Source organism: Urocitellus parryii, chromosome X, assembly GCF_045843805.1.
Source record: "Urocitellus parryii isolate mUroPar1 chromosome X, mUroPar1.hap1, whole genome shotgun sequence".
Classification (NCBI taxonomy): Eukaryota; Metazoa; Chordata; class Mammalia; order Rodentia; family Sciuridae; genus Urocitellus; species Urocitellus parryii.
Genome location: NC_135547.1, coordinates 20,341,921 through 20,366,999, shown reverse-complemented (window position 1 = coordinate 20,366,999; position 25,079 = coordinate 20,341,921). Strand labels below are relative to the sequence as shown.

Genomic DNA, 25,079 nt, shown 5'->3' with positions numbered 1-25,079 from the left:
GAATTTTGAGGTAGGTTGAGCAGGCTGGCTTTCATCTTTTGGTGTTCTTGCTTCAGCCTCCCATTCCTTTCTGGTTTTTGTTTTCCATTTGCAGTTAAAGGAAAGCATGAATCCTCAGAGGACATTATTGCTCTGGTTTTGGGGAATTTAATTTGCAAGTCTACCTTGTGCACTCCCTTATTGTTTGCTTGGTGTCACTTACCCAGCGGTTTCTCAGAGCTAACACCAGATCAGAGAAACGAAAAAGTCAAGTGTGTTTGACTTTATTTCTAACGTATTTGATAATTTTGAAAAAAAAAATCTATAGAGCTGACAGGTATATCAATCACGTATCTTAGGCAACTTTTTTTTGTTGCTATAAAAATCCTAGAGGGCCAGGTCGTACGTAGCTCAGTGGTACAGTGCTAGCCTAGCACATGTGAGGCACTGGTTTCCATCCCCAGCACCACATTAAAAAACTAAACATATAAAATAGAGCTATTATGTCCATCTACAATTAAAAAATAAAAATAAAAAAACCTGGAGGTTGAATTTTCTAAATAATAAAACGTCTCCAGGTGCCTGGCACATGCCTACGATCTTGGCTGCCTGGTTGGCTGAGGCAGGGCAATCGCAAATTGTAATCTTGCTATGACTTAGGGAGACCCTTAGGTAACTTGGATAAATCCTGTCCGAAAATAGAAAATCCTAATGATTTGAAGAAAATGACTGGATATGTTGCTCTGTAGTTAAGTCCCCCTGAGTTCAATGTCCAGTACCAAAGATAAAAAAGGAATAAAATTTGTTTAGCTGATGGTGCTGGAGACAGGAACGTCCACGAACATGGCCTGGGGATGTGCTTGACCATTGGTGAGGGTCTTTGGGCTACATCCTAACATAGAAGAGGCCATCATGAGACAGAGCAGTCCCGCTGGAGAGAGTTGACTTTGATAGCAAAGTCACTCCTGAGCACACCTATTAATCCATGAATGGCCTGATCTCTGCATGAAGGCAGGGTCCTCATGAGCCACTCACCTCCCACAGGCCCTACACACACTGCCCTTTCAGAGATAAGTCATGCTGTCATTTCAATGTTTGTTCCATGCTGAGGTTTCCATCAATACCATTAAAACTCCAGGTCAGTGGTGCATACCTGTGATCCTATTGGCTAGGAATTTCACCTTTCTCCTTTGGGCTTCAAATGTGGTAAAACAAAGTTTTAGGAAGGATGACATTCATGAGAGTTCATGTTCTTCAGCTCCTCAAAGCTGTGCTAAACAGAAGTGTGCTCTAAATGATAATAGGGGCATTAATTCCAATTGATTACAGTATTTTTTTCCCCTCAAGTGAGGTTAACTCTACACAAAAGTGGGTATAGATTTAACAGTATACATAGAAAGAATCCAAAAGGTTAATGGGTCCTCTGGAAGGTTACTGCTGGTGCTTTTCTTTTTCTGGGCACGTGCTCATTTTCTGATTCCTTGTCAAACATCACTCTTCAAAGCACTAATGAGTAGGGCTTTGTGGCCCACAAGTATAATCCCCACAACATGAGCTGCCAAGGAACGAGGAATGTTAACTTGAGGCCAGACTCAGCAATCAGTGAGGCCCTCAGGAAGTTGGCAACACCCTGTGTCAGGATAAAAAATTAATCGATCGAGGGCCGGGAGGGTACTGGGTATGTTGCTGTGTGGTTCAGCATCCCCGTATTGAGTCGTCGGTACAAAATCAGTCAATCAATCAATAAAATGAACTGAAGGGAAAATACTGTTGAAGGAAGAGAGCTAAAACTGCCAATGAGATGATTCTGAAAGCCATGTGATGAAATATCACTTATAAGGAACAAAATATTCAGAAAACACATAAAGATACACACCCCAGGGAGCAGGTAAGTAGTAGAAGTGCATTTAATGGTATGGGAAAATGTTAATTGTTCACGTTTAAATGAGAAGAAGAGGATGGAAATGAACGCAAAAGTAAATACAAGTCACATGCCCTCCTCCATTGGTCATGAGAAATTATTGCCGCCGCCCCCCCCCCTCCATTGAGTTCAAGAGAAGAGAAACCAAAGGACTGATGGAATCCCCAGTGCCCTGGGAGCATGGCCAGGTCACTGACCACCTGGGTTGGTGACTGGTTGGCCACAGAAGATGTCCTCCAGCTTGAGCACCTTCCTCAGTTGTCTGCTTTCCTCCCAGGGATTTTTCCTCTGATGGCTGTTTGCTGTTTGTGATCTGCAGAGCCTGTAACACTGAGCCACACTCCAGTGGTGGACCAGATCCTATGGAAATGAAGTTCCACCAGGACAGGTGTCCCCAGGAAGGAGGAGTAGATTCAGGCCCCAGTGTGATTTCTGATGAAACCTGAAAGCAGTCCCCTGCTGGACACCAAGGTAGGAAGGTCTCAAATTGGAGGCCAGTCTGGCCAACATGCAAAATCCTGTCTCAAAATTAAGAAATGAAAAAGTTTTTGGAAATCCCAATCCAAATTCCAAAACAAAAATACATCCTGGCCAGCTTGTTCCAACACAAAGGGCAGAAAACAAGGGAGCCAGGTTTCCTGAGCCTTTTTCTCTGGGCCGCGTTTTTTTCAGACAGGAAGGGCGGGAGAAGGGCAGTCAGGATGAGTTCTGGTGGCCATGTCTGCAGCTCTACTGCCATCGTGCGGAAACAGTTTCTAGATACCCAGCGCCATTCAACCCTCCTTCCCAGGAGGCCTAGCTGTGGGGCAAATATGGCCAGGTGGATGTTCTAAGAGGCTTCCGCTCTGATCTGGGGCCCCCTTCTCTTCTCCTAGGGCACTAAGGTAGACCGGGGCACTGGCGCCCCCTCACCTCAGAACCTGCAGAGGATGGGCCCAGAGCTAACTAGCGACAGCCAGGAGGTGGTCCCACAGGAAGTCATGGGGCGGGGCCTAGGTGCCAAGCTGTGTGCACTTAACTGTGAAGGGATCCTGCAGGCGCTTGTGGATACTTCTTTCTTGTTCAGGTTCCTTGGTGCAAGAGGTAGCAATGCCTTTCGTGAAGTCACCATGGTGTTGTGCTCAGATCCCTTCAGCCCCTAGGTGGAACAGAAAGGCAGGACAGTTCTAGGTGGCACAGGGCCGCATCAGATGTGTGTGTGCAGTAAGTCACAGGCAGGCCGATTGTCTAAGGGTTAGGGTGGTCAGAAGAGAAGGCAGAGAATTGGAAGTTCTTCTGGTGCAGCCAATGTGCTAGAGACACAAGCAATAGAAGACCCAGGAGGATCAACTCAAACCTAAGTTTGGAAACCTGTTATTTGGTGGAGCCTCTGTAAAAAATTGGCTTAAAATGTATCAATGCTATTATTATAGAAGCCAAACCTATGCAAGTTTAGAGGGACATATAGGCGTAAGTCTTCCCATCCTTGGATTTGGGAGTGGTTTCTTGAAAACAATGCTGAAAGCAGAAATAAAAGACAGATGGATGCTCAGGAAGTCATCTCCTTTTGCCTCAAAGGGGCTGACCAAAAATGTGTAGAGGCAGCTAGCAGAATAAGAGAAAATAGTTGCAATTATCTGGAAACATTCTAGCACCCAGAATTTTTGAGGAAAATTGGAGTTGAGTAAGCAAAACATTATGGGTGTTTCACATGATGTCTGATGATGGTGGTTTTCTCTCAGTCAGAACATGGCTGCTTTCTGAATCCTTTGCAAGTTTCATGTCCTAGTTACCAAAGACAAAAGACATGACCCATCTGTAGGTGACAAGCAGTCACCTACAGGACACTGCAGCCCACCATGAGCCCAGTCGCCATGGCCAGGCACAGCAGAGGCTCCATGGCCACCTCTGGTGGCGCCATTTACTGCCTGCAGCACAAAATCTCTCCAGATCTGGTGACCTTCGGTGACAGTAGCAATGCCGAAACCAGCCACCCCGGCTCAGGTTCCTGTTTTCCCAAAAGAGCTGCCCCTGGCCGAGGCTTCCGGGAATTCAGCCCCTCCTCGCGCTGGGCACCTAGGGCCAGGGCGACCTCCCTGCATTGCAATTCCTTAGTGGGTCCCTCCGCTCCAGTCCACACAGCTCCGAATCCAAGCCCCGCCCCACGACTTCCTGTGACACCAGCTCCTGCCCACTGCTAGTCCCCTGGGGTCCCTGGCGCTCCAGCTTCTTTGCTGAGAGCGCGCCAGAGCCCAGGTCTCCCTCAGGACCCCGGGAGAAGGCCCGGAGGCCCAGAGGGCAGCCCAAGCCGCCTGGAACTCGCTCCTTGAGACGTGGATCCTCCCCCACAGCGAGGCCTCCTGGGAAGGAGGCTGGAGTGGCGCAGGGCGTCTTGAAACTGGTTCCGCACGGTGGCGGTAGAGCTCCAGCTATGGCCACCAGCCCTGGGCCTGAGCGCGCCTCTCCCGCCCTGGCTGTCTCAAAAAACGCCACCCAGACAAAGGCACCAGGCGACATGGCCGCCCTGGCCCTTGCCCAGTTCTGAGGAAGCAGCTCCCAAGGCTGCTTTTTCTTTTTCAGTATTTGTGGCTTTTGGTTCCCAATGGCTTGGTTTCTGTCGCGATTCTGCCCGAGACAGGCTTTGCCGTGTTGCCCAGGACCAGCTGGAAATTGTGGTGCCAGTGCAGCAGCTTCCAGCTCCTGTCTCCTGTTGTTCTCCATCTGAACTCTGACCAAGGCCTGAGTGCCATCCTCCCCTGGGCCTCCCCTCTCTCTGAGGGAACCTTCAAGGGGGCCCTGCTCATTCAGTCTGTTCTGAGTTGAACTGCACTCAGTCTTCCTCCCTCTGTAGTTTGTGAGTGCTCCGACCAGGTGAGAGAAATGACAGGGTGTCGGGGTCTACTGAGCTTTTGTGAGGGTCTTCTTGCTAAGTAATACCCTGGAGGAGGTCATCACAAGGAGAGACAGGAAGCTTCCTGGTAGCACCTGGCCTTTATAGCAAAGTCACTCCCAAGAAAACCTGTAAATCTATGAGTAGACTGAACCCGACTCTGCATGAAGGCAGAGTCCTCATGAGCCAATCACCTCCCGGTATTCCTTCAAGTCCCAGTAAGATATAATTTCGGGAATTGAGTTTCCAACAGAGGATTTCCAGGACACAGCCACTGAAACCATACCATGAAGAAACTTTTCAAGTTGAAACAAAAGCGCTAGGGGAGCCTCCTTTTTAAATCCCCATTGATGAGGGTTTGTTTTCAACATTCCCCTATAGATTTCAGGCTGGGAAATTTGAGGTGGGAGACTCGGTGGTGGTGATATTCATGTACCTTATGTCCTGTCAGCTGTGGTGAATGCAAATCTGCTCTAATCGCAACAAGGGTATACCCATGCATTAAAATTCCGTAGAGATTGATTTTATGTGAGAGACAAAATGTTGATGAAAAGTATGGGGATGGAGCTTTTTTTCTCATGGGCACATACCTGTTTTCTGACTCCCTGGCAGGCATCATTCCTGAATCTACTAATAGAGGATGTCACAAATCATGTGATGAAATATAAAATGGAGTGTCTGGGGCTAAAACTCAGTGGCAGATGGCTGGCCTAGCTTAAGTGAAGCTTGGGCCAGAGCAAAGCACTATAAATGCAGAGTACTAGTGTAGAACATGGAGCATTAGGGATAGCACTTCATAAATACATAAACAAATAATGTAAAGGCATGTTCTTCATCTGTGTGTAGCAATATATATATAATCTACAATAAAATCTACGAAATTAACTACAACCTAGGGTCCCCATAGAGTCCCAGAAAATAGGGGAACTGTATTCACGCCATGGGAACATGTGCGGTTCTCATGTTTAATTAGTAGAAAATGATGTATCATGCCCTCTTCTGATGGCACATGAGGAATTATGGCCTCACATTCAGTTCCTAAGACTAGGGCAGAAGGAATGCTGGAATCCCTGCTGGTCTTGGAGCACGTCCAGGCCACTGACCACTTGGGTTGGTGCGTTGTTGGCTAGAGAAGATCTCCTCCAGCTTCAGCAGCTTCCACGGTTGTCTGTTTTCAGCCAAAGAGTTGATCCCCAAGGAGATAATGTGATGCTCTGGGATCTCCCGACCCAGTGACACTGTGTAAAATAAGACCTGAATGGACGAAATCCTGTGGAAAATGAAGTTCTACCAGGACAAGAGTTCTGAGGAAAGAAGAGGAAATTCAGGCCCCGGTGTGGTTTCTGATGAATAATGAAAGGCACCAGGTACTGAAAGCTGAGCTCCTGGGTGAGTCCCATGTTGGAGGCCAGCGTGGCAAATTTGCCTGGCTTTGCTCTCTCTTCCAGCCTGCCTCCCTTTCTTTCCTTCCTGGAGATAAGAGCCAGGGTCTTACCTATTCCTTCTCAGTTTGGCATCCACTAGAAATGAAAACCAAACTTCTAATGGTGAAGCATGTTACATCAAATTGAGCCAAATGCAAGGAGCCATAGTTTCTGGAAATGACTGGCTTGATATTCTTTCTCTCCTTTTTTTATTTTTCAAATTGGAGTGGTAGAAGCAGAGCAACAGAAAGGAAGGCTGGTTCTCTCTTGTGGGGCAATACTACCATCCTGAGGAAGTCCTTTGAAGAAGCCCCAGCCCCTGAGCCCATCCTGCATGAAAGGCCTAGGAGCTGACCAAGACAGGACCCTGGGGTGCCTGAGGCCCCATTACCAATCTAGGCCTCCAGGCCTATTATTGGTCTAAGGCCAGGTCAGAGCAAAGCACCATGAATGCAGAGTCCTATTGTAGAATGTGGAGCATTAGGGACAGCAGGACTGAGCCTACAGGTGCCTCAGTATGCCCCGTCCTGCTGTTGTCACACACCTGCAAGGAGGGATCATACTGCATTCAGTCTTGATCCATCTGGATCCTCCTGGGAGAGCTGCTTCTACTGTAGGCCTCCCACTGGTCCCACCAGGCGTGGTGCCTGGGTCTACATCTGGGACGGAAGTGAGTCAGGCACACAACCGAGTGTCCTGCTGCCTACATTCCCTCTTCCCCCTGTCCTTGGTGTAAACATTTTCTACTCCTTCGTAGGCAAGCATACCTGAGCTTTGGCATCCAAGAGCCCAAGACAATGGGATACCATGAAGAACCACCAGAGAAGAAGGCTGAGTGAAGCGCAGACATGGGAAGAGGTGGTCACGTGGAAAGTGAGTTCACAAAGAAAGAGATGAAATAGGGTAGGCCCTTTTCTTTTTTTTCTTTTAAAAGAGAGAGAGAGAGAGAGAAAGAGAATTTTTTTTTTTTTAAAGAGAGAGTGAGAGGAGAGAGAGAGAGAGAGAGAGAGAGAGAGAATTTTTAATTTTTATTTTTTAGTTCTCGGCGGACACATCTTTGTTGGTATGTGGTGCTGAGGATCGAACCCGGGCCGCACGCATGCCAGGTGGGCGCGCTACCGCTTGAGCCACATCCCCAGCCCCGAGAAAGAGAATTTTAATATTTATTTTTTAGTTTTCGGCGGACACAACATCTCTGTTTGTATGTGGTGCTGAGGATCGAACCCGGGCCGCACGCATGCCAGGCGAGCGCGCCACTGCTTGAGCCACATCCCCAGCCCAAGGGTAGGCCCTTTTTGACTTTTTGGTTATTGTTTGTTCAATGTGGTCCTGCCATGGAACCCAGGACTGTGAATGTTAGATCTCACGTTAGTATCCAATAGAACTCAAAAGGAAAATTTAAGCAGGGGAGCGCATTTCCCGAGACTGAGGAAAATGCAGGTCAGCCACACTTTCTGGAGTGAGTGTGTCTTCTTCTGACAATTTTTTTTTTTTCTTTTAAATTGGAGAGGCACACACAATGGGCCTGGAGTCAAGTCTGGTGAAAGAAAAATTTTCATAGAGTCCCACCCCATGATTAAGTTCTGCATGAATATCTTAGCAGGTATAGGAGGCAGGGCCAATAGTAGGTCTATTGGGCGGAAGTTCCAGCTGGGCTTAGCAACCTCCTCGTTGGGGGCCATGCAGGACCAAAGCACAAAGGCAGAGTCTTGCAGAAGCAGATCCGTGAGAGACACCAGCTTTGCCTCCAATGGTGCCCAAAAAACTGGCCTGTCCTGCTGTTCTCACACAGCTTCGAGGCAGGATCCATGCGCTATTAAACTGATGTCACAAAAGGGCACTCTGTGTCTTGCTCCAATGGAGAAACACGAGGCAAGTGCCCTCAGTAACCTACATTGGCCTTTGACGGGGTTTCTCTGGTCCAGTCCTCACAGATTCCTACCAAGGCCCTGCCCCCAAGAGTGTTACTGGTCCCCTGGGGAACCCTGGCTCTCCAGGGTTCTCTCTTTCTTCTTTCTTTTGCTCCCCAGGTGCTTTGCTGACAGAGCACCAGTGCCCAGGTCTCCCTCAGGGCCCTGGGAGAAGGCCATGAGGCCCATTCATTCAAGCCTCCTTCCCAGGAGGCCGAGCTGTTGGTCCGATCCGGCAGGCAGGGAGTTGGAAGATCCTTGGGCTCAGATCTGGGCCTCCTTGCCTTCTCCTAGGGCCCTGAGGGAGACAGAGTCGGTTCAAGGATTGTGGCCCGTCCTGCCCAGATGGCAGCCCGAGCCTCTTGCAGCTTGCTCCACAAAAGCCAGATCCTCCCCAACAGCTAGGTCTCCTGGGAAGGAGGCTTCAGTGGAGCACAGTGTTTGCTACCTGTTCCCTCAGGATGGTGGGAGTGCTCCAGCCAAGGCCACCAGCCTGGATCCTGAGTGCTCTTCTCCTGCTCTTCTTTTCTGTACAAGTGCCAGCCAGAGACCAGGGAACATTCACCTTGGGTTTTGCTACCATTGTTGGAGTACATTCTCACTGGTGCCTTTTTCTTTTGCATTGTTTCATTGTTAATAATTTAAAAAAAATTTTTTTTTAGTTGTAGATGGAAACAATACCATCATTTTATTTTTTTATTTATTTTTATGTGGTGCTGAGGATCGAATCCAGTGCCTCACACGTACGAGGCAAGCACTCTGCCACTGAGCCATAATCTCAGTTTAAAAAAATTTTTTTCCTATTATTATTTTGTAGGGGGGAGGCATACCAGGGATTGATCTCAGGAGCACCGGACTACTGAGCGACATCCCCAGCCCTATTTTGTATTGTTTAATTTAGCAACAGGGTCTCACTGAGTTGCTTAGTGCCTTGCAGTTGCTGAGGCTGGCTTTGAAGTTGGGATTCTCCTGTCTCAGCCTCCCCAGCCTCTGGGATTACAGGTCTGCATTACTGCACCAGGTTTAAGTTGTGAACTTTTGAGGTAGGTTGACCAGGAGGACCTCCATCTGTTGGTGTTTTGCTTCAGCCTCCCAGGCCTTTCTTCTGCTTTTGTTTTTAATTTGGAATTAAGTGGAGGCATGAATCCTCACCCTGGCATCATTACTCTGGTTCTTGGGAATTTAATTTGCCCCATGGTACCTTCTCCACTCCCTTATTATTTACTTTGCTTCTCTTTACTTTCCCAGCGGTTCACAGAGCTAACACAAGACCAGATAAATTACAAAGTGTCTTTGACTCTTTTTCTAACACATGTGATGACTTTGAAAAAATATATAGTCATATATGTGTCCTTCAGAGTTGAGAGGTAGATCAGTCATGCATCCTAGGCCTTTTTTTTTTCCATGCTATAAGAATCCTGGAGGGTTACTATTTTGTAAAAAATAAAATTTTGCCAGTTGTCCTGGTGCATGCCCGTGTCCTGGTGGCCAGTATGGCTAAGACAGGAGGAACGCAAATTGCAAAGTTTTGCTACCACATATCGAGACAATTAGTTACCTTAAAAGATCCTGTCCCAAAATAAAAACTCATTAGAAGTTTAAGAAAAGGATTGGGCATGCTGCTCTGTGGTTGAGCATTCGTGGGTTCAATGCCCAATACCAAAGCCAAAAAAGGAATAAAATTTGTTTGGCTCTTGGTTCTGGAGACAGGAATGTCCACGAACATGGCCTGGGGATGTGCATGCCCATTGGTGAGAGTCTTTGGGCTACATCATAATATAGGAAAGGCTATCATGAGGCCAGACAGAGCAGTCCCGCTGAAGAGCTTTGACTCTGATAGCAAAGTCACTCCTGAGCACACCTATTAATCCCTGAATGGCCTGATCTCTGCATGAAGGCAGGGTCCTCATGAGCCACTCACCTCCCACAGGCCCTCCAAATACCATCAACCTGTGATTCAGGGATTCAGGTTTCAACCCAGGAATTCCAGGGGACACACACTGCCCTTTCGGAGATAGGTCATGCTGTCATTTCAATGTTTGTTGGATGCTGTGGTTTCCATCAAAACCACTAAGACACCAGGTCAGGAGTTCATAGCTGTGATCCTATTGAGGAGGAATTTCACCTTTCTCCTTTAGGCTTCAAATGTATAAAACAGAGTTTTAGGAAGGATAACATTCATGAGAGTTCATGTTCCTCAGCTCCTCGATGCTGCGTTAAATAGCAGTCTGCTCTAAATTATGTTAGGAGCATTAATTCAAATTTATTATGGATTTTTTTCCCCTCAAGTGAGATTAATTCTACACCAATGTAGGTATAGATTTAACAATATACATAGAAAGAATCCAAAAGGTTAATGGGTCATCTGGAAGGTTTCCTGCTGATGCTTTTCTTTGTTTTAGCACATGCTCCTTTTGGACTCCTCCTCAAACATCACTCTTTTAATTCACTAAATTTTAGGGCTTTCTGGACCATACCTATGATCCCAGCAATATGAGAGGCCAAGGCAGGAGGACTGCAAGCTAGTAGGCAGACTCAGCAATGAGTGAGGCCCTTCTGCCTAAGCAAGTTAGGAAGAGCCTGTTTCCCGAGAAAAAATTAAAATTTCAGGGGTAGGGTGGTATGGGGTTTGTTGCTCAGTAGTACAGCAAAAATGCATAAATAAATACTTTCGAGGGGAAAAAAACTATTTCTTGATGACGTGATTCTGTAAGCCTTTTTTTTCTTTGTGGTGTTTTTTCAGACAGGAAGGGCGGGAGAAGAGCTCTCAGGAAGAGGGCTGGTGGCCATGTCTGCAGCTCTACTGCCATCGTGCGGAAACTGTTTCAGGATACCCAGCTCCATTCAAATCTCCTTCCCAGGAGGCCTAGCTGTTGGTCAGATTGGCAAGCAGGGATTTGGAGGATCCTTAGGCTCAGATCTGGGCCTCCTTGCCTTCTCCTAGGGCCCTGAGGGAGACCTGGGAACTGGCCCTAGAGGTCGGTTCAAGGACTGTGGCCTGTCCTGCCAGTGTCTGGGTCTTTGGCGCTTGGCGGGCGGGTTGCTCATCTCTACCATAGAGGAGTCCATCAGGCCAAGGGGACCTATGCAGGTTGCTGCCGGGTACTTCTCTGATCAGGGAGAAGGAGAGCCACCGCAGCCCATGATAAGCATAGACATGGTGGCCATGCACAGCTGTGGCTACATGCACAGCTCTGGGGGCACTACCTTCTGCCTGCAGCACAGAATCTCCTCTCTGCTTGGGACACATCAGCCCTGGACATCAGTAGCTAAGCAAGAGACAGCTGTCTTGCCTCTGGTTGTCGCCCTGCCAAAACAACTGCCCCCAGCCCCTGCTTCAGGGAATTCAGCTCCTCCCTGCACTGGGAGCCTTAACCCTGGGCGACCTCCCTGCATTGCAATTTCTTAGTGGGTCCCTCCGCTCCAGTCCACACAGCTCCGAATCCAAGCCCCGCCCCACGACTTCCTGTGACACCAGCTCCTGCCCACTGCTAGTCCCCTGGGGTCCCTGGCGCTCCAGCTTCTTTGCTGAGAGCGCGCCAGAGCCCAGGTCTCCCTCAGGACCCCGGGAGAAGGCCCGGAGGCCCAGAGGGCAGCCCAAGCCGCCTGGAACTCGCTCCTTGAGACGTGGATCCTCCCCCACAGCGAGGCCTCCTGGGAAGGAGGCTGGAGTGGCGCAGGGCGTCTTGAAACTGGTTCCGCACGGTGGCGGTAGAGCTCCAGCTATGGCCACCAGCCCTGGGCCTGAGCGCGCCTCTCCCGCCCTGGCTGTCTCAAAAAACGCCACCCAGACAAAGGCACCAGGCGACATGGCCGCCCTGGCCCTTGCCCAGTTCTGAGGAAGCAGCTCCCAAGGCTGCTTTTTCTTTTTCAGTATTTGTGGCTTTTGGTTCCCAATGGCTTGGTTTCTGTCGCGATTCTGCCCGAGACAGGCTTTGCCGTGTTGCCCAGGACCAGCTGGAAATTGTGGTGCCAGTGCAGCAGCTTCCAGCTCCTGTCTCCTGTTGTTCTCCATCTGAACTCTGACCAAGGCCTGAGTGCCATCCTCCCCTGGGCCTCCCCTCTCTCTGAGGGAACGTTCAAGGGGGCCCTGCTCATTCAGTCTGTTCTGAGTTGAACTGCACTCAGTCTTCCTCCCTCTGTAGTTTGTGAGTGCTCGGACCAGGTGAGAGAAATGACAGGGTTCCCTTTGTTTTTTACTCTTTTTAGGGCACAAGAAGTTGGGAATCCAACGTGTCAATGTGTATGTCTTCCAGAGAGCCAATGTGCACATGGTGATGTGTCTTGGTCTAGGTTCTGTTGCCATAACAAAAATACCTGAAGCTGAGTATTTTGTAAGAAATGGACATTTCTTGTCCTCATGGTAGTGGAGATGGGAAATCTAAGAATAGGTCCTCAGTGTCCACTGAGCTGTTGGTGGGGGTCTTCTTGCTAAATCATAATGTGGAAGAGGACCAGCACAGGACAGACAGAGGAAGCTTCTTGGAGATACGTGGCTTTTATAGCAAAGTCAGTCCCCACAAAACCTATAAATTCCTGAGTGGACTGATCAGTGCCTGTGCATGAGGGCAGAGTTCTCTGAGCCAATGACCTCCCAGAAGTACTTCAGTTCCCGTTCACACATAATTTTGGATTAACTTTCCAACAATGGGTTTTCAGGGCACAACCATTGAAACCATAGTATGAAGTGACTTTTAAAGTTGAATGAAAATCGCTAGCATCACCTACTTTTCTAAAGTGACCTTCAAAAATGAGTCTGTCACAAGGAGAGAGAGAGGAAGCTTCTTCGAGACACCTGACTGGTGTCCTCCAGCCTGGATGATGGTTTATTTTCAAGTTTCCCCTTTAGATTTCAGGCAGAGAATCTTGAGGTAGGGGACTTAGTGTTGTGGTATTCATGTATCTTATGTCCTCTAGGCTGTGGTGAATGCAGACATGGGAAGAAGTGGTCACGTGGAAAGTGAGTTCAAAAAGAGAGAGAGAACATGAAAATGGGGTGAGTTTTTTTTTTTTTAAGTCTTTTTTTGTTTGTTTGTTTTTAATGTGGTCCAGGACTCTGTTCATTAGATCTCACGTTGATATGCAATGGAACCCAAAAGAAATTTTTTTATCAGGGGAGCAAGTTTTCTGAGATTGAGCAAAATGCAAGGCAGCCGTAGTTTCTGGACTGTTTCTCCTGTGGCCATTTTATTTATTTATTTCTTCCAATTGGAGGGGCACAAGTGGAGCACCTAGAGGGAAATCTAGTTAGGGAAACATTTTCATTGGGTCCCATCCCATGAGCACTTAATGCATGACAGCCCTAGCAGATAAGGCAGGGAGGGCCAGTACCAGGTCTGATGGTCCAAGATCCAAGCTGGGCTTAGCAACGTCCTTGTCGAGGGCCACGCAGGACCAAAGCACAAAGGTAGAGTCTTGTAGGAAGTGATCCGCGAGACACACTAGGATTGATTACACAGGTGCCACCTGAGCTGGCCTATCGGGCTTTTCTCACTGAGCTGAGAGGACAATGACATCACAAACGGGCATTGTGTGTCTTGCTCCAAGGTGAGGGACAAGAGGCTAGTGTCCCCAGAAACCTGCAGTAGCATGTGACAGGGTTTATCTGTTCCTGTCCACACAGCTTCCTACCAAGGCCCTGCCTTGTGACTTCCTATGACACCATCTCCTGGCTGCTGCTGCTTCCCTGGGGACCCCTGGTCCTGTGGGTTCTTTGGGAAGAGACAGCCATTGATCAGGTTTGGAAATCCAGATTGCACCCAAGCCTCTTGTAACTCCCTACACAATTCAGTTTCTCCGAGCTAACACCAAGAGCAGATAAATAATAATGTCAGTTGTTTTTGACTCTATTTCTAACATATGTGATAACTTTGAAAAAACACATCAGTATGTATGTGTCTTACAAAGTTGATAGGCATATCTGTCATGCATCTTAGGCATATGTGTATGTGTGTAAATATATATATATATATATATATATATATATATATATATATATATATTCTTTTTTCGATAAGACTATTGGATGGTGACTGTTTTAAAAAGAATCAAATTTCACTAAGTGCCCTGGCACTTTCCTGTGTTCCTGACGGCCTGGGTGGCTGAGGCAGGATTTGTGAACTTGTTACAATTTAGCAATACCCTTAGATAACTTAGAGAGATCCTGTACCAAAATAAAAAATAATAATCATTTTAAGAAAAGGATTAGACGTTTTTCTCCATGGTTAAGCACCCCTGTGATCAATGCCCAATACCAAAGTCAAAAAAAGAAAAAAAAAAGTTTATTTGGCTCAAGTTTCTGAAGACAGGAGTGTCCACGAACATGGTCTGGGGATCTCCTTGACCATTGGTGAGGGTCTTTGGGCTAAATCCTAACATAGAAGAGGCCATCCTGAGGCCAGACAGAGCTGTCCCGCTGGAGAGAATTGACTTTGGTAGCAATGTCACTCTCCTAAGGAAACTTATGAATCCTTGAATGGACTGATTTATGTATGAAGGGTGAGTCCGGTAGAGCCAAACACCTCCCAAAGTGCCTCCAAATATGATCAACCTGTAATTTAGGGATTCAAGTTTCTTTTTGTGTGTGTGTGTGTGTGTGTGTGTGTGTGGTGCTGGGGTTTGAACCCAGGGTCTTGTGCATGCTAGGCAAGCACTCTACCAACTGAGCTATATCCCCAGCCCAGGGATTCAAGTTTCAACACAGGAATTCCAGCGGACACACACCGAATATTAGAGATAGGTCATGCTGTGATTTCCATCAAAACCACTAAGACGCCGGGTGTGGTGGTCCTCTCCTGTAATCCCAGCAGCTATGGATTTCACCTTTCTTCTTTAGGCTTCAAAGGTGGTAAAAAGGGTGTAGTACAGATAACAGTAATGAGAGTTTATGCGCACCAACTCCTTAAAGCTGTGGTAAACAGCAACCAGCTCCAAACAATAATATAAGCATTAATTCAATTTTATTACAGATTTTTCTTTCGAGTGAGACTAATTCTACACAAATGTAAGTGTAGATTGATCATCAGGCATAGAAAGAATCCAAAAAAGTGTTGGGTCCCCTGGAAGATTGCCTGAAGGTGCTTTTCTTTCCCTTGGCACATGCTTATGTTTTGACTCCTTGTCAAATATCATTCTTTTTATAAATTTTAATTTTTTTAGTTGTTGATAGAACTTTATTTGTATTTATTTATAAGTGGTACAGAGAGTCTAAACAAGTGCCTCACATGTGCTAGACGAGCGCTTTACCGCGGAGCCACCATCCGGGTCCCCTCAAATATCATTCTTCAATTCGCTAAAGAGAAGGGCTTTGTTGCCCACACTTATACTCCCAGCAATATGAGAGGCTAAGACAAGAGTATGGCAAGCTAGGTCCCAGACACGGCAATGAGTGAGGCCCTAAGCAAGTTAGCAAGTCCCTGTGTAAGAATGAAAAGTAATCTTTGAGGTGGAGCAGTGGTGCTGGGTATGTTGCTCAGTGGTTCAGCATCCCTGTGTTCAATCATCCCTAAATAAATAAATAAATAGATAGATAGATAGATAGATAGATAAATAAAAACAAACCAAGAAATATAAAGAACCGAGGGTAAATTACTGTTGAAGGGGGGAAAAACACCTAATGATGATTCTGTAAGCCAGTTGATAAATTATTTATGGCCAAAAAATATACATAAAATACACAGATACAACACCATAGAGTCACTGTAAATAGTAGAAGTGTATTTCATGCCATGGGAAAAATGTTATGTTTTATGGGAAGAAAATGATGAAAATGGATGCAAAAGTCTAAGTATCACACCATCCTCGGATTGCTCATGAGAAGTTCTTACCACCAATCTAGTTCACAAGACACCAAACCAAAGGAATACTAGAGTCCCTGCTGGCCTGGGAGCATGGCCAGGTCACTGACCACCTGGGTTGGTGACTGGTTGGCCACAGAAGATGTCCTCCAGCTTGAGCACCTTCCTCAGTTGTCTGCTTTCATCCCAGGGATTTTTCCTCTGATGGCTGTTTGCTGTTTGTGATCTGCAGAGCCTGTAACACTGAGCCACACTCCAGTGGACCAGATCCTATGGAAATGAAGTTCCACCAGGACAGGTGTCCCCAGGAAGGAGGAGTAGATTCAGGCCCCAGTGTGATTTCTGATGAAACCTGAAAGCAGTCCCGTGCTGGAGACCAAGGTAGGAAGGCTTCAAGTTGGAGGCCAGTCTGGCCAACATAGAAACTCCGGTCTCAAAATTAAGAAATGAAAAAGTTTTTGAAGATCCTAATCCAAATCCCCAAATAAAAAGGCAACTTGGTATCCTAGCGGTGGCTCCACAGGTTGAGACAGGAGGATTTCCAGTTGAAAGCCAGCCTCAGCAAGGGCAAGTTGAGGGACTAAGCACATCAGTGGGAGCCTGTCTCTAAATAAATTACAAAATAGGGATGTGGATGTTGCTCAGTGCTTAAATGCCCCTGAATTCAATGCCTGGTACCAAAAAAAAAAAAAAAAAAAGGCAGACTGGATAGCTTGTTCCTTCTCTGAGGGCAAAAGACAAGGAAGCCAGGTTTCCTTAGCCTTTTTCTCTGGGCAGCGTTTTTTCAGACAGGAAGGGCGGGAGAAGAGCGCCCAGGAAGAGGGCTGGTGGCCATGTCTGCAGCTCTACTGCCATCGTGCGGAAACAGTTTCAAGACACCCAGCTCCATTCATGCCTCCTTCCCAGGAGGCCTTGCTGTTGGGCAGATCGGGCAGGCAGGGAGTTGGAAGATCCTTGGACTGCCATCTGGGCCTCCTTGCCTTCTCCTAGGGCCCTGAGGGAGACCTGGGCACTGGCGTTCCCTCACCATAGAACCTGCAGAGCAGGGGGCCCAGAGCTGACTAGCAGCAGCCAGGAATTGCTCTCACAGGAAGTCGTGGGGCGGGGCCTAGTTGCTCAACTGTGTGGACTTCACCTGAGGGACACTCTGCAAAGGGTAATGCAGGCCCTTGTGGATACTGTTTCCTTGTTCAGGTCCCTTGGAGCAAGATATAGCAGTCCCTTATGTGGAGTCACCATGCTGTTGTGCTCGGATCCCTTAGCCCCCAGGTGGAGCCCAAAGGACATGTCAGTTTTTGGTGGCATAGGGCAGCATCAGAAGTGTGTCCAGTTGTCTGGAGGCCAGGGTGGTCTGAAGAGAAGGGCAGAGAAGAATTGGAAGAACTTGCAGTATAGCCGATCTGCTAGAGACAAGCACCAAGAACGCTTATATTTGCAAAGCTGTTATTTGGTGGAGCCTATGCAAAAATTCACTTAAAATGCATCAAGGATCTCCTCATGAAAACCACACGTACAGCATTTGAGAGACAAATGTAGGCCTACATCTTGCTGTCCATGGATGTGGCAACGGTGTCTTGAAAACACTGCTGAAAGCAGAAATGAGAGAAGACAGACTGGATGGTCAGGAAGTCATCTCCTTTTGCTTCTAAGGGAGTGACCAACAATAGGAAGAGGCAGCTCCCAGAATAAGAGAAAAAAAGTTGCAATTACCTGGGAACATTCTCACACTCAGAATTTTTGAGGAAACTTGGCTTCGCAACCTCTTTGTATCGCCAGGCTGAAACAAAGCAGAAATGCAGAGTCTGGGTGCAGAACCTGGATAATGATGGACACCAGGAATGTGCACACGGGTACCACCAGAACAGACCTGACCTTGATGTTCTCAACACTGTGAGGAAGGATCCCCGTGCCATTGCACAGTGACATCAAGAAAGTGCATGTTCCTTCTTGTTCCAAGGGGAACAACACAAGGCTGGTACCCTCAAGAGACTGCATTAGCCTTTTTCCTGTTTGTTTTTTCTTTCTTTTCTTATCTTTTTTTTTTTTTTTCTGACAAGAGTATAGAGGTGGTTTATTTTACTGAGTTGTAAAGTTTCCTTGTTTATTAATCTAAATGTTATAATGAATGACCCCTTCCCAGATAATTAACACTTTGCATTTTACACGTTTATTTCTGTAGGACATCTTCTATCAGTCATTGGAAGTACAAGGCACAAGGGAAAAGATAGTCATCCACCTCCCCTTGAGGGCTCACATCCAGCAGTCGATGGGGCGCCCCAGGATCCACAAGCAGCTTATAGTAGGTGACAGAAACCTGTTCTTCTGGGCTCAGTAATTGCAAGGAAGGGCACTTCTCAGTAGCTGGTGAGTCACAGAAAGCCTCACAGCCTAGCAGGTGAGTAAGAGAGGGCGCTCCCAGGACAGCTGCTCAGTGGGGCCTGGGCCCCCATAGCTGAATACACTGGAAATGCCCTATTATGGGGTTCGGAGAGCAACAGGCTGCCCTTCTAAGAGGGACTCGGGCCCGCAGGGACCTTAGGACCTTCCAGTGCCCGCAGGTAGCCCAGTACACCTGTCCAAGGGCTGTGGCCTGTCCTGCCAGTGCCTAGCCATTGGGCACTCTGTGGTGGGGAGGGGCGGGGGTTAGGGGTGTAGGTTGCTCATCTCTTGCGGGAAGATGCTGCTGCCCAGTATTGCAGCAGTCAGTGGGCTGCCTAGCCAGCCTCAGCCCCTGATGAGTGCAGACCCAGTAGCCAGGCACAACTGTCACTGCATGACCAGCTCTCCTGGAGTTAGCTGCTGCCTGCGCACAATTTCCTTTTCCCAGCAGGTGGCGGCAGCAACAACACAGGAAACAGACGCCCTGGCTCTGGAATTCAGCCCCTCCTCGCGCTGGGCACCTAGGGCCAGGGCGACCTCCCTGCATTAGGTCTTTGTGCATCCCTCCTCTCCAGTCCACACAGCTCCGAATCCAAGCCCCGCCCCACGACTTCCTGTGACACCAGCTCCTGCCCACTGCTAGTCCCCTGGGGTCCCTGGCGCTCCAGCTTCTTTGCTGAGAGCGCGCCAGAGCCCAGGTCTCCCTCAGGACCCCGGGAGAAGGCCCGGAGGCCCAGAGGGCAGCCCAAGCCGCCTGGAACTCGCTCCTTGAGACGTGGATCCTCCCCCACAGCGAGGCCTCCTGGGAAGGAGGCTGGAGTGGCGCAGGGCGTCTTGAAACTGGTTCCGCACGGTGGCGGTAGAGCTCCAGCTATGGCCACCAGCCCTGGGCCTGAGCGCGCCTCTCCCGCCCTGGCTGTCTCAAAAAACGCCACCCAGACAAAGGCACCAGGCGACATGGCCGCCCTGGCCCTTGCCCAGTTCTGAGGAAGCAGCTCCCAAGGCTGCTTTTTCTTTTTCAGTATTTGTGGCTTTTGGTTCCCAATGGCTTGGTTTCTGTCGTGATTCTGCCCGAGACAGGCTTTGCCGTGTTGCCCAGGACCAGCTGGAAATTGTGGTGCTGTTGTAGGGCAAAGGAGGCAAGGCACCAAAGATAGCAGGAAAATGATTTATGTGGCTGCAGCCAGGTTCAGAGAGCACAGCTTTTGCTATAATCAATTAATCCCTGAACCCCGAGTTTTGGTCATTTCAGAGTTTTATACCCAGCATATAAGGGTAGAGGCTCAGAAGTTGAAAGTACTATAGTGTATATGTTTGTGAAAAACTAGTAAGGGGGTGTCTAGCACTTGGAGTATCTTCTAGGCCAGTTGCCAAGTAAAACAGGACGACATGAAAATAGGAAGTTTATCTACATTGAACTCCTTTGCAGAGACTCTTTTGCTGACAGTCCTAAAATCAGTTTGGGTGAAGATATCTGGAGAAGCCCAGTTAAGTCTTTTATGTGGAGAAAGGGGGTGCTATTTCAATTCCCTCCTTTAATGATGCTCCCCATAATTTAATCCTTTAAATCTACCAAGAGTTAAAAACCATCTCCCAAAAGTGTGTTTGGAAACCAAACTTTAATGCCCTTCTAGGTATGAACTAGCACATGTGCTAGTTCTCTTGTGTTGTTGGTTGTATTCTTAACTGTTTGTCTATTCTCATGCATTTGGATGCAACAATCTGAGCTGTTGAACTCTCCACATATTTCTCTTTCTTCAGCCAGTAGGTAATCTAATGCCAAGTGGTTTTGATAGTTAGCCAAACTGGTCTGTTGTGTGGCCAGGAGGTCAAAGGCTGTGGTAGTCTGATTAATAATAATTTTTAGTACATCTTGTAAGTGAATAATTCTGTTTAACATGTAAATAGGAGTTCTATAATTCCAAATGTCATTTTGTGCCCAGGTAGCGGGAGCATAAGGGGCAATAATCCTCTGGATGGCCAGTTACCTTCACCCCAAGATTGGTGGCCTCCTAAATCAAATTTCTTTCCAATGGACCCATGTGGTAGACATTACAAACCTGCCCTTCCATGTGCCCCTTGTATAGGCACCTGCAGAGGAGGCAAAGCCCTTGGAACTGGAGCTGTGGGTGGAAGGGATCAAGATCCCTCTGTCCCTGGGAGCCTCTTAGAGGTGTAGCCTGCTCAGGCATTTTCTGTGTATTCAGCTCTGGAGGACCAGGGCCCACTTAGCACCTTATAGGGGAGAACCCTTTGTTACTGCTCTGCAGGACTATGAGGCTTTCTGTGGCTTTCAGCCACTGAGAAGTGCCCTTCCTTGCAATTACTGAGCCCAGGAGAATGGGTGTCTGTCATCCCCTATGAACTGCTTGTGGATCCTGGGGCGCCCCCTCTACTGCTAGATGTGAGCCCTCTAGTGGAGATGGACGTCTGTTGTTTCCCTCGTACCCTCTACTTCCAATGATTGAAGATGTCCTACAGAAATAAATGTTTAAAAAAAGACCTTAGTAACTCAAGGCTCTTGAGGGTACCAGCCTTGTGTTCTTCCTCTTGGAGTAAGAACTCAAGCTCACTGTGCACTTGGATCCCTCCTCGCAGTGTGAGAACAACAAGGACAGGTCTGTTCTGTTGGCACCTGTGTGCTCATTCCTGGTGTCCATCACTACCCAGGTTCCCCACCAAGACTCTGCATCTGTGATTGTTTCTGCCTGGGCACACAAAGAGGTTGGGACGCCAAGCTTGAACTTAGCCGCCTTGGACTAACCACAGGCCCTGACTTTCTCACTCATAGGGGTTTTAGTGCAGGAAGACCTCTGGGCTCTGAGCACTAAGAAAGTATGTCCTTAGAATGGTAGTAATTGCCCCATGAGACAAAACTAACCTTTCCTTCATGTGCTCTGCTTCTGCCCATCCAATGGGGGGAAAAAATACACAAGAGATGAAAGACTGGGGCTGGGGATGTGGCTCAAACGGTAGCGCGCTCGCCTGGCATGCGTGCGGCCCGGGTTCGATCCTCAGCACCACATACAAACAAAGATGTTGTGTCTGCCGAGAACTAAAAATAAATAAATAAATATTTTTTTAAAAAAGAGATGAAAGACTTCAGAAACTATAGACACATTGAATTTTGCTCAATTTGAGGAAATGTGTTCCATTCCTAAAATTTGGCTCTTCATTTCCATTTGATAGCAATGTGAGATACAATGTGTAAAGTGCTGGGTTTCCTGCCAGTAACACTTAGAGGAAGAAAGAGAGAAAAAAGGATAAAATTTTTAAAAAAATTGTAAGATATTAGCCACTCACCCCATAGGCATCTTCTCTCTTCCAGAACTCAGTTTCCAGGTGACCAATACTTGTTATTTCTGCTCCCCACTCAGCCTGCTTTCCCTAGCGTTTCTTCACTGTATCCACTTGTCTCAGGGTCTTGGAGGCAAACCTCAGGTATCCTAGCCTAGGAAGGAGTTTGAAAATTTTTACACCAAGGGCTTCTGGTGGCTCAGATATAGTGCCCAGGATACTTGGTTGTCAGCCTGACTCACTGCAGTTCTTACAGTGGGGTCCAAGGAGCTGAAGGCTGAATGCTCTACAATCCCACCAGCAGTGACATGTGCATTGGAATGACCATCAATTCTTCTCCTACAGTTGACAGATGTTCTCTCATGACATAGAATGGCCTGTGACAGCTTTCCCTGGCTTTACCCTGTATGGGTATTGCTGATTTACACCCAGGGATCAGCAATATCTTTTGACTTTGGTAACTAGGACAAGGAACTTGCAAGGGATTCAGAAAATAGACCTTTTCTGGTTTAGACAACACCACTATGATCAAACATCAAGTTCAATTTTTTAAATCCAATGATACAATAACTTTGCATTTAAATTCCACTGAGTTATGTATTGTATTCAGACACTACATTTTCCCTTGTGATTCCTGGGCAGTGTTTGCTATACTCATAAAATATTTGAAAGACTTGGGTTTCGGTGATTTTGAAACCAATCATAATGGACTTATGTATTGGCCCTGTCTGTACAAAATATTTTGTGTTTATTAACAGGTGTGTATGTGGATGTATATGATATAAATGCTCTATTTAAATACATCCTCTCCATATTTATTGAAGGAAATACATACTAAATCAACAGAGTTTTTAAAAATTCCTGCTTTCAACACAAGAAGGCAGGAATCCGATGTCTATATCTCTGGAGTTCAGTAACCAGGATGTATGCCCTGAGAGCACCTAGACAAGGAGAGCTCCCTCCACTCACATGCAGCTTTCCTCTTTCATTAAAGTCTTAGTGTCATAGTTTTTCACATTCCTTCTTGTACTATCAGCACACAAATATACAGCTTTTCAAAAGTTGGAGATGCATATGAATGCATGTACCCATACATTTCACATGTAGGTTTCTTCCAGGCACATATCCACATCCATATCTATTTTGGAATGGTTGAAATTACATCCTTTATATAGAAGAATCTTCAGAAGTTATAAAGTAGAGAGTCTATGGCAGTAATATCCCAGGGAGGCCAATCCTACTTCAAAAGTAGCTATAACCAGGTGAATGTTGGGGAAAGGAACTCTTGGACACACTTGGGACAGTGTGTTAACACAGCCACAGAGGACATCAGTATGAAGGTTTCTAGAAATCAGGGGCAGGAACCACCATTCTAGCCAACAATAATACAATTTTTTGCTTTTATCCTGAGGAATTATAAAGCCAGCATGCTTTATAATTTTGAAATCAATCACAAAGGACTTATGTATTGGCCCGGTCTGTACAAAATATTTTGTGTGTATGTAGATGTATATGATATGTATGCTTTATTTAAATACATCTTCTCCATATTTATTGAAATAAATACATACTAAACCAACAGAGTTTTAAAAAATTCCTGCGTAGTATCCAATGTAGTGATACATGCATACCCATCTTTTTTTTTTTTTTTTTGGTACCAGGGATTGAACTCAGGGTATATATCTTGATAGTAGTGCAATTCACAAGTTATGGAACCAGCTTCTTCCATAATTCTGGGTGTGAGAATATTTCCAGATAATAGCAACTATAGTTAATCATGTTCAGCACTCACTGCCAAATCCAAGGACAGGAAGATCTGGTTTGGTTTTTACAATGAGAACATTGATACATTTTACTTGCCTTTTTGTTGTTGTTTTTTTTTTTTTTTACTTGCCTTTTTGTATAAGCTCCACATAATGACATCTTTCCAAATGGAGGTGTGAGTGTAGATACTCCATGGTGTTCTTATTGCTTGTCTAGCACATAAGCTGCACTAGCATTTTAAATTCTAGTCTCCCCTTCTCTACGGGGCATCCTGGCCTCCAGCCACACAATTGGGCCCTCCTTTCACCTACTGCACACATATCTGATGGTGCCCTATGCCACCTAGAATTGTCCAGTACTTTTTCTTCCACCTGTGGCCAGAAGGGATTCCAGCAAAACACCGATGACTTCATGGAAGGATTGCTATCTCTTGCTCTAAGGAACCTGAACAGGAAAGAACTGTCAAAGACTTCCTCCATTATCCTTTTCAGAGTGTCTCTTGGGTCCACTCCACAGAGCTTAACACCAAGCAAGCCCTGCTCAATAACTTCCTGTGGGAGCACCTCAGGCCTACTGCTGGACAGCTCTGCACATCTCACTTTGGTGAGAGAGCCCCCAAACACACAAATAAATCCCTCAGGGCCCTAGGAGAAGGCAAGGAGGCCCAGATCTGAGCCCAAGGATCTTCCAACTCCCTGCCTGCCCGATCTGCCCAACAGCTAGACTTTCTGGGAAGGAGGCATGAATGGTGCTAGGTATCTTGAAACTGTTTCCGCTTGATGGCAGTACAGCTGCAGACATGGCTACCAGCCCTCTTCTTGAGCACCCTTCTCCCACCCTTCCTGTCTGAAAAAATGAGGTGCAGAGGAAAAAGGCTCAGGAAACCTGGCTCCCTTGCCTTTTGCCCTGTGTGTTGGAACAAAGTGTCCAGGCTGCATTTTAAACTTTTTACATTTTTTTTTATTTTGAGACAGGAGTTTGCATGTTGGCCAGACTGACCTCCAACTTCAGAGCATCTTAACACAGCCTTCAACAGAGGACTGCTTTCATTTCTTCATCAGAAACCAAAGTGGGGCCAGAATCTCCTCTTCTTTTCTCAGGACTGGTGGAACTTCATTTTCCATCCAGGTCTTATTTTGCACAGTGTAATCAGCTCTGAACATCCCATTATCTCCCGGGAGGGGGGTCAACTCCTTGGATGAAAACAGACAATTGAGGAAGCTACTGAAGCTGGAGATCTTCTCTAGCCAACAACTCTCCAATCCAAGTGGTTTGTGACCATGCTCCAAGGCCAGCAGGGATTCTAGCATTCATCCTGCTCAAGGATCATTTCTCCCCAAGAGTGTATATGTTAAACTGCAGGGTGGCCTAATCATGTTATTTATCATTGAAACTACTGGAGGGTCACCTGGCATTTCAGATATTTTCCCTGTCTCATGCTGATTGGTGGGAACTGAGTCAGGGATACCTGGCACTGCAGATCTCCAGGAGTGCTCTGTGGGTTTTCCCAAGGACAAGGGTCACGCCCCAACCCTCTGGCCAGGCCTTGAGGTAGAAGCTGGTTTTTCAAAATGAAGTCACATCAGTTTCTCACAGGGCCCCCTTGAACATTCCATCAGAGAGAGGAGAGGCCCAGGGGAGGATGGTACTCAGGCCTTGGTCTGAGTTCAAATGGAAGAAAAATGAGAGGAGCTGGAAACTGCTGCACTGGCACCACAATTTCCAGTTGTTCCTGGGAAA

At 47.0% G+C, this 25,079-nt stretch overlaps 1 long non-coding RNA gene across 2 annotated transcripts; it reads left to right on the top strand.

Moving 5' to 3' along the window:
- The first annotated feature begins 2,230 nt into the window (after positions 1–2,230).
- On the top strand, positions 2,231–20,579 carry LOC144250806 (uncharacterized). 2 transcript variants are annotated; one of them, XR_013342584.1, is made up of 6 exons: positions 2,231–2,371; positions 5,948–6,136; positions 6,951–7,096; positions 13,021–13,099; positions 16,132–16,280; positions 18,079–20,579. It is a non-coding gene; the product is annotated as an uncharacterized LOC144250806 (long non-coding RNA). The 2 variants fall into 2 exon arrangements; XR_013342585.1 differs by lacking the exon at positions 16,132–16,280.
- The last annotated feature ends 4,500 nt before the right edge of the window (positions 20,580–25,079 follow it).